The following is a 9,911-nucleotide window of genomic DNA, read 5'->3' on the forward strand; positions in this document are numbered from 1 at the left end:
CCTACTTCCGTAGTGATACTGCCTCGGAAACCCAAGGAGGGGTCGCTATGAGTCGGGGCCGACTCGATGGCACATAACAACAACAACAACAAGGAGAGAGGTGGTAGGTGCTTTGGGAGGAACGGTTGGTGAAAGGACTAGAGGGAGGCGGCATGTCTGGCCTTGGAGGAATAGGCCTTGGGTTACTGATGGTGATCCTGTCTTCCTCTTGTGGGGTTAGAGGAAGTCAGAAAATGTGGCCTCCTTGTCCTTTTAGCACCACCTAATTAACATAACAAAGAAAACTCATTTCCAAATGGGATTATAACACAAATATCAAAATCAAACTCACTGCTTTCGAGTCGGATCTGATTCACAGTGACCCCTCCTTGGGTTTCCAAGGCAGTATCTCTAAGGAAGTAGACTGCCCAGTCTTCCTTCTGAGGAGCGGCTGGTGGGTTTGAACCACCACCCTTCTGGTTAGCAGTCAAATGCCTTAGGCACTATGCCACCAGAGTTCCCAACACAAGTACAGGGGTTAGGATTATAATATATATTTTTGGAAGACACAATTCAATCCATAACAGGGGTAACAAAATGGATTGGAAGATGAAAAGTCTAGCATTCCATTGGAATTCCTGAATTATCTGTTTTTCTTGGTCTACTGGCTCCTTCTGTTCAAACTATACCAGCCCCATAATTTTTTTAAAAAATAATAAAACACAAAAACATGACATTCTCTAAAGATTTTCTCAAGTCTTTTTCTCTTTCCAAATGTATCCCCATGTTTTATTTCAGCCAGTACTCTTTGCAAAGGCTATTGACCTTTTAATGAAATCTAATGGCATCTAATTCTTCTTAATCTTCCTGACTTCTCAGTCACCTCTGGTCAGGGTCTGTTTCTTGAAACTTTCCCCTCTCTGCTGCCTTAACAGGGCCCCGTGGTTTTCCTAGGGCCTCTCTCAACATTTTTATGGCTTCTTTTCCCCTCCCCACTAACACTGAAACTCAAAATGATTGTATTTCAACATTCTGTCTCTGCACCATCTCTTTCATCTCCCTGTACTTCCCCTCTTAGAGATCTCATCCACTCCTGGAGCACTCTTTTTCCCTTCCAGTCCCAAAATGACTTCTGTCTTTTATTTTGTTTTGAACCCTTAGCCTTCCAGTGTCTTTATCTTCCCTCCTGGATGAGTTATTGTTGCTAGTTGTCCTTGAGTCCGTTCTGACTCATGGATACCCCATTGTGTCCCCATGTTAGAAGTCCCTGAATGGCACAAATGGTTATATTTTCTATTCAACTACCAGCCAAGAAGTTGGCTGTTCAAACCCACCCAGAGGTGCCTCAGAAGACAGGCCTGACAATCTGCTTCCAAAGGATCACAGCCCTGAAAACCCTACGGAACAGTTCTACTCTGCACACATGGAGACAACATCAGGACCTACTTGAAGGCAACTGCAACGATACCCTGGAGAAAAATTCCTTCAGGCAGAAAAATCCTTTCTTATTTGCTCTTTCATTACCCAGAACAAAAGCTGGAAGGTTGAGGGGTAGTCTTCAAGATAAAACTGAGATCTAGAAAAATTAAATTACTTGGAAATTGTAATTTCTAACAGTTACTATGGGAGTTCTGGTGGCATAGTGCCTAAGGCATTTGACTGCTAACAAGAAGGCTGGTGGTTCAAACCTACTAGCCACTCCTGGGATGGAAGGTTGTGCAATCTACTTCTTTAGTGATACCGCCTCAGAGAGCTCGCTATTAGTAGGATCCAACTCCGCAGCTGTGGTTGCATTGCATTTTTTTTCCCCAAAACTGCACTTTCTGTGTGCCACTGTTCTATACACATGCATTTACTCATTTAATCTTCACAACACATGTTATCAGCTAGGCTACCATCATCCTGTCCATTCTGCAGAAAGATTATAAACCTGCCTATAGTCATACAACTAAGCAAGTGGTCATAAGATTTGAACCCTAGTAGTCTAGTTTTAAGGAGCTCTGGTAGTGTAGTGCCTAAGGCACTTGACTGATAACCAGAAGGCTGGCGGTTCAAACCCACCAGCCAGTCCTCGGAAGGAAGGTTGGGCAATCTACTTCCATAGTGATACTGCCTTGGCAACCCAAGGAGGGATCACTATGAGTCGGGGCTGACTCGATGGCACACAACAACAACAGTCTAGTTTCAGAGCCCATGCATTTAACTACTATGTTATAATACAGAGGAAGTTATTCTGTGGCCTTTTTAAAAGCAACCCAGGTCTCTTGATTCCTGGCCAGCATTTTTTTTCTAGTAGACTACGATTGCAAAATCACCTTTTCTGCAACCTATTTTTTAAAGTATTTACAACTTCAAATTAGTTATCAGAGAATCTAACACCTCTTGTAACATCCAATCAGTATTTCAGTATAATTATCTTAGATTTCTCATTTTAGTTTTCTACACACATCTATTTAGGTTTAAGGCTTTCCTATTTCTGCATGAATTTCTTTCCCATCTGTCTCCCAAAAAGAAAGTAAATTAAATTAAGTCATTGAACATTGTTCAGACAACTGTGACAGAAACTCAATAAAGCAGGAAATAAGCCAATAACATCAAGCTTCCTTTCGTTAAGATTTTCAATACTTATTTGGTCAGGCTTGAATAAAGCTAAACTCATCTAACAGCCCTCAATTTTAAATATCATGGGTCCCACATAGGTTGAATCCTTTGTCTGGCAAGGGTGCCATTTCATACTTTAAAAGCCTGAAAAGAATTTTGGACTTCAAATATTAAGAAAATATCCACGTTACAAAAAATTAAGATCAGTGTAGCCTTCTTGTCAAAGATAACCAAGTTGTTTTATTTTAAGGTGGTTTCATATTTAATTTGCCTGAAATCTCTCCCAGATATCACAGGAAAATTTTACCATTTTCACATATACAGCCCTATAGTATGTTATCATCTCCGTATTTTTTTTTTGTTGTTGTTGTTAACAGGTTTTTTTTGGTGAAAATATACACAGCAAAACAGACATCAATTCCACATTTTCTATATGTACAATTCAGTGGCATTGATTCCATTCTTTAGGTTGTCCAATTATTCTCACTAGCCCCTCCATATTATTCCTCCTCCATTAACATGAACTCACTGCCCCTTAAGCTACTTATCTAACCTTCTGAGTTATTGTCAGTATGATTCCATATAGATAGATCTTTAAAATATCACAGTGTTCAAGGCAAACAGTCTTCACTAATTAAACTAAACCACTGCTTAGTTTAAGAAGTTTTCAGGGCTGTATTTGTTTAAGGTTTAAGGATTTTCTCACAGCAATAGCTACAGGGGTTTATACAGCCTCAATAGCTCCAGAAAGTCTGGATTCCATGTCATCTCCCTAAATTTTTAAACCAGTGGCCAATATGTAACCAATAACATATTTTTTTTAGAGAAAAAAAATTAACACGTATTTACAATAGGCCATGAAATAATTTCATTTATACACTTTCTCAATATCAATGTAACAAATATTCCTATTGATGAAGAATCTTTATACAGCAGATCCCCAGGCTACTGCTGGAAAGCTACTTGCCTTCTCCAAATTCTTCCAATGGCCTATTTTTTAGCATCAGTGACTTGTGCTGGGTACAGCAGGAAATGCCAAGGAACTCTCCTCATTATCTATCCAGCAGTATAATATCAACACTTGAGCCCATAACTTTATAATAAAGTAAGTCTCCCTTCTTAAAATATTCACATATCAGCTGCCTTTGAATGCCAGAGACTCACATGGAATTTGGAGTGTGGTATCTCCTCACAATAACATATGTCTCCTTTCCTTCTGAAGACTCTCTCTGTCCCTGGCTACGAAAGATCCAAAAGCATTCATAATTTGCAGAAGAGTGGCAAACCTCACCGTAAACCAAGGAGCCTTCCTGCCTCTTAATGAGATTATGAACATCCTTTCCCTTAAAAGTTATGTTCTTATACTGACAACAGAGTTGGAGTGGGGTGCTACATATTTTCACAGAAGATGAAAATATTATATTGCTCAATAAAATGATATTCAACCAACGTGTATAGGTGTTGCTAATATTTAAGAAATCTGAGGATTTTGATCAAACACACAATCTATATTGATGTTAATTGCTGTTGTTAGTTGTCCTCAATTCCAACTCATGGTGACCCCATGTGGGCAGAGTAGACTGCTCCACAGGGTTTTCAAGGCCGTGACCTTTCAGAAGTAGATAACCAGGAGCTTCCAAGTGGGTTCAAAATGCCAGGAGTTGAGCACTTAACCATTTGCATCACCCAGGGACTCCTCTACTGATGTTAACCTAGTATATAGACAAATACAATTTTTGCACATATAAGGGAATTTCCTACAAACACACACATACAGTATTCCAAAAACCACACAGATTTATATTTACTAAAAAGAGATACTATGTCACTTTCTATGTCATTAGGTTGCATTTACATAAATCAATGATATATTCATAAGAAAGGAAACTTTATAAATTACAAAATTCAAAAATATTCAAGGTCACAGTTGATAACCATAACATAAAAGTAGAAATTAATAGCTAATTGACACCAAGACTTGTCAATTTAAAATCATTCACTCAAGTGATTTTCAGGAGATAGTATTTTTAATTGTAAACTCAGACAAGGCTTTTCTTCTTTTTGAAATTAAGAACTGTTTCTGATATAAACTTTTCAATACTAACATTACCTACTATTTGCAAAGAAATGTCACCATCTCTAATCATAGACTGTCCCGTGGTTTAATTATGCCTGCTAAAATTAGTTTGATTCCCATAGAAATCTCAAACTCCTGACCCACTAGAAAAGCCTGCAGGAGACATATTACTACAGACATTAGGACACAACCAGGATCAGCCTATAATATAAAATCAGACCCTCTGGGAAGTTTTATTATAAAATTTATGGCCTCTTTAAAGTGTGTGTTTAAAAGAAGATGAATTCTCAAGTTGGGTAACTTAATACTAACTCATACCATTTTTCCCAAACGGCATTCAAGATCAAGAAAATTGCAGACTTGCCTCTAACTTACTCTAATTTCCCTAAAGCTTATTCTTCTAAGAGCAAAGAAACTCATTTAGTCTGTTAATTAAATCTGTCCCTAAAAGATGAAGCAAAGAACATGAAGTTATAATTATAAATTTATCCTTCTATGTACCACGTTCTAACACCTAAAATAGTAAACATTTGTAAAAGGCATATCTACATTGAATCAGCTAAAATGCCATTGTTCTTTTTTTTCTTATTCTGAAAAGCCTCCAGAATTAAAAAACAAAGCCCTTACAAGAACCTCGACATACTAAAAAAGAAGGGAGAAAACGATATGATTTAAGAGTTAAATAAAATTATTCCATAGGTACCTTGAAACTCAGGCATTTTCAACAGGCTGAAAGATTAGTTTCTATATAGAGAAACATATGTTATCCATACAAATCTTTTCCTTAAATCCTAAAGTCTCATCTATTTTCTGGTTATAAAAAGTCTGCATATGGAAAGAAGGTTTAAAGCCGCTGAAACGTGAAATTCAATGTATGCACACATAGACATATGTACATAATTTCTTGAATATATAATTTTAAGCAGGATATAAAATGCCTTTGTGGGTTTTGTTTTTCCTTTTTTCAATGTTAAACAATACCTAGTTTCACAGTAACAGTTTCATGCCAGGTTTACACTTTAATAGGATTTCTTATTTTCTCCAGCCATATACAGTAGGAAGAAATTTAATTTGGTCCTAACAGTCTAAGCACAAGGCCCCAGTGGTTTTATTTACCTTTTAAACAAACTCACCCTCAAAAATTTTAGCATCTGTCAATCCTTCCATATCCAAAATTGGGCTCCTTAACAGATGACATAGTAGAGCACAAAGACCTACAGGACTTGGCTTTAAACCCTTCACAGCTCTACGATTTACAACTCGTAAGGATACTAAGAAGGAGCCCCAGTGGCAAAATGGTTAAGTGCTTGGCTGCTAATCAAAAGGTTGGCAATCGGGACCCACCAGGCACTTGGTGGAAGAAAGATAAAGACTTACAGCCTTGGAAACCCTATGGGGTAAATTCTACTCTATCCTATAGGGTTACTATGAATTGGAATCAACTAGATGACATACAATAATACTAAGGAGTCCCTGAGTCATGTAAACTGTTAACACTGCCAAAAGGCTGGCAGTTTGAATCCATCCAGAGGCGCCTAGGAAGACAGGAATGGCAAGCTGCTTCAGAAAGATCCTAACTGTAAAAATCCTATGGACATCACCATGAGTCAGAACTGACTTGGAGGCAACTAACAAGAAGTATATTAAGGAGTCTCTGGATGGTATAAATGGTTAAGGCACTTAGCTGCTAACTGCTGGAAGTCTGAGTCCACTCAGAGCCACCTCAGAAAAAAAGTCCTGGCTATCTACTCCAAGGAACAGGTAGTGAAGGCTGAGAAGCAGTGGCAGATGGCTTTTTTGGAGGGCCAGAACAGGTAGGGAAGGCTGGGAAGCAGGAGTGGAGCAGTTTGGAAGAGCTAAGGGAGACGAACTATCTATCAGTCTGTCATCCTATGGTGGTTTGTGTGTTGCTTTGAGGCTGAAGGCTGCCACTGGTGTTTCAAGTGCCAACAGAGTTACCCATGGTGGACAGGTTTCAGCAGAGCTTCCAGACTGAGACAGACTCAGAAGAAGGAAGAGGTCATCCACTTCTCACAAAGAATTGGCCAGTGAAAACTTTATGAACAGTGGTGAAACACTGTCTGATATATTACTGTAAAATGGCCCTGAAACATTATCTGATATAGTGCCAAAAGATGAGCCCCTCAGGTGGTAAGACACTCAAAATATGACTAGGAAAGAGCTGCCTCCTCAGAATAGAGCCAACTTTAACGATGTGGATAGTGTAAAGCTTTCAGGACCTCCTTTTGCTGATGTGGCACCACTCAAGAGGAGAAGAAACAGGTGCAAACATCCATTAATAATCAGAATATGGACTGTACAAAGTATGAATCTAGGAAAACTAGAAGTTGTCAAAAATGAAATGGAATGCATAAAGATTGATATTTTAGGCATTAGTGAGCTGAAATGGACCATTTTGGTCCTTTTGAATCAGAAAATCATATGACCTACTATACCAGGAATGACAAATTAAAGAATGGCATGGCATTCATTGTCACAAAGAATATTTCAAGATCTGTCCTGAAGTACAATGCTGTCAGTGATAGGATAATATCCATACGCCTACAAGGAAGACCAGTTAATACTAGTATTATTCAAATTTACACACCAATCACCAAAGCCAAAGAGGAAGAACTAGAAGATTTTTACCAACTTCTGCAGTCTGAAATTGACCAAACATGCAATCAAGATGCATTAATTATCACTGGTGATTGGAATGCAGAAGTTAGAAACAAAGAAGCATCACTAGTAGTTGGAAAATATGATCCTGGTGATAGAAATGATGCTGGAGATCACATGATAGAACTTTTAGTTGCAAGTATCTTTTTTCAACAACACAAATGGCAGCTATACATGTGGGCTTCACCAGATGGAGTACACAGGAATCAGATGGAATATATCTGTGGCAAGAGGCAATAGAGAAGCTCATTATCTTCAGCCAAAACAAGGCCAGGAACTGATTATGGAACAGACCATCAACTGCTCATATGCAAGTTCAACTTGAAGTTGATGACAATTAAAACAAGTCCATAAGAGCCAAAATATGACCTTGATTATATCTCTCCTGACTTTATAGACCATCTAAAGAATAGATTTGATGCACTGAACACCAATAACCAAAAACCAGAGGAATTGTGGGATGACATCAAGAACATCAACCATGATGAGAGCAAAAGGTCATTAAAAAGACAGGAAAGGAAGAAAAGACCAAAAAGGATGTCAGAAGAGACTCTGAAACTTGCCCTTGAATGGAGAGTAGCTAAAGCAAATGGAAGAACAGGATAAAAGAGTTGAACAGAAGATGTCAAAGAGCAGCTCGAGAAGACAAAGTCAGTTGTTATAATGAAATGTGCAGAGTTGGAGTTGGAAAACCACAAGGGAAGAACATGCTCAGCATTTCTCAAGCTGAAAGAACTGAGGAAAAAATTTAAGCCTCGAATTGCAATATTGAAAGATTCCATGGGCAATATGTTGAACGATGTAGGAAACATCAAAAAAAAAAAAAAGATGGATGGAATACACAGAGATACTATACCAAAAAGAATTGGTCGATGTTCATCCACTTCAGGAGGTGGCATATGATCAAGAACCAATGGTACTGAAAGAAGAAATCAAAGACGCATTAAAGGAATTGGCAAAAAACAAGGCTCCAGGAATTGACAGAATACCCATTGAGATATTTCAACAAATGGATGTCCGCTAAGAGATTTGGAGTATACCTACATGGCCAACTGACTGAAGAGATTCATATTTGTACCCATTCCAAAAAAAGGTGATCCCATAGAATGTGGAAATTATTGAATGGTATCATTGATATCATACACAAGTAAAATCTTACTGAAGATAATTCAAAAACGGTTGCAGCAGTATATTGAGAGAACTTTCAGAAATGCAAACTGGATTCAGAAGGGGATGTGATGCAAGGGATATCATAGCTAAATGTCAGATGGATCTTGGCTCAAAGCAAAGAATATCAGAAAGATCTTTACTTGTGTTTTATTGACTATGCAAAGGCATTTGATTGTGTGGATCATAACAAATTGTGGATAACATTGAGAAGTATGTGAATTCCAGAAGACTTAATTGTATTCATGACGAACCTGTACATAGACCAGGAGGCTGTTGTTCGAACAGAACAAGGGGACACTGCATAGTTTAAAATCAGGAAGAGAGTGTGTCAGGATTGCATCCTTTCACCATACTTATTCAATCTGTATGCTGAGCAAATAATCTGAGAAGATGGACAATATGAAGAAGAATGTGACATCAGGATTGGAGGGAGGCTTATTAACAACCTGATATATGCAGATGACACAACTTAGCTTGCTGAAAGTGAGGATGACTTGGAGCACTTCCTGATGAAGATTAAAGACTACAGTCTACAATATGGATTACACCTCAATATAAAGAAAACAAAAATCCTCACAACTGGACCAATAAGCAGCATCTCAATAGATGGAGAAAAGACTGAAGTTGTCAAAGACTTCATATGTTGTGGTTCTACAATCAACACCAATGGAAGCAGCAATCAAGATATCAAAAGACATGGCATTTGGCAAATCTGTTGCAAAAGACCTCATTCAAGCTCTGAAGAGCAAAGATATCTCCTTGAAGACTAAGATGCCCTTAACCCAAGCCATGGTATTTTCAATTGCTTCATACACATGTCCAGAGCTGGACAATGAATAAGGAAGACCAAAGAAGAATTGAAGCTTTTGAGTTGTGGTGCTGGTGAAGAATGCTCAAAGTACCGTGGACTGATAAAAGAACTAACAAATCTGTCGTGGAAGAAGTGCAGCTGGAATGCTCCTCAGAAGCGAGGATGGCCAGACTTCACCTCACCTACTTTGGTCATGTTGTCAGAAAGGACCATTCTCTGGAGAAGGATGTCATGCTTGGTAAAGTGGAGGGTCAATGAAGGAGGGGAAGGCCTTCAACAAGAAGGATTGACACAGTGGCTGCAGCAATGGGTTCAGGTATAGTAGAGATTGTGAGGTTGGCACAGGTCTGTGCAGTGTTTCATTCTGTTGTACACAGGGTCTCCATGAGTCAGAAATGACTCAACAGCAGATAACAAAAACAACATCTACTCCAAAAAAAAATCATCTATTGAAAACCCTACAGAGAAGATTTCCTCTGACATATATGGGGTTGCCATGAGTTAGAACAGACTGGAGGGCATCTGATGGATTAAAGCTAGTAAATTACTGCCCTTTTCCACTCCTCGGAAGGAAGGTTGGGCAATCCTACTTCC

The sequence above is a fragment of the Orycteropus afer genome, unplaced genomic scaffold (genome assembly GCF_000298275.1).
Source record: "Orycteropus afer afer isolate SDZICR_OR568_19922 unplaced genomic scaffold, OryAfe1.0 scaffold00171, whole genome shotgun sequence".
Classification (NCBI taxonomy): Eukaryota; Metazoa; Chordata; class Mammalia; order Tubulidentata; family Orycteropodidae; genus Orycteropus; species Orycteropus afer.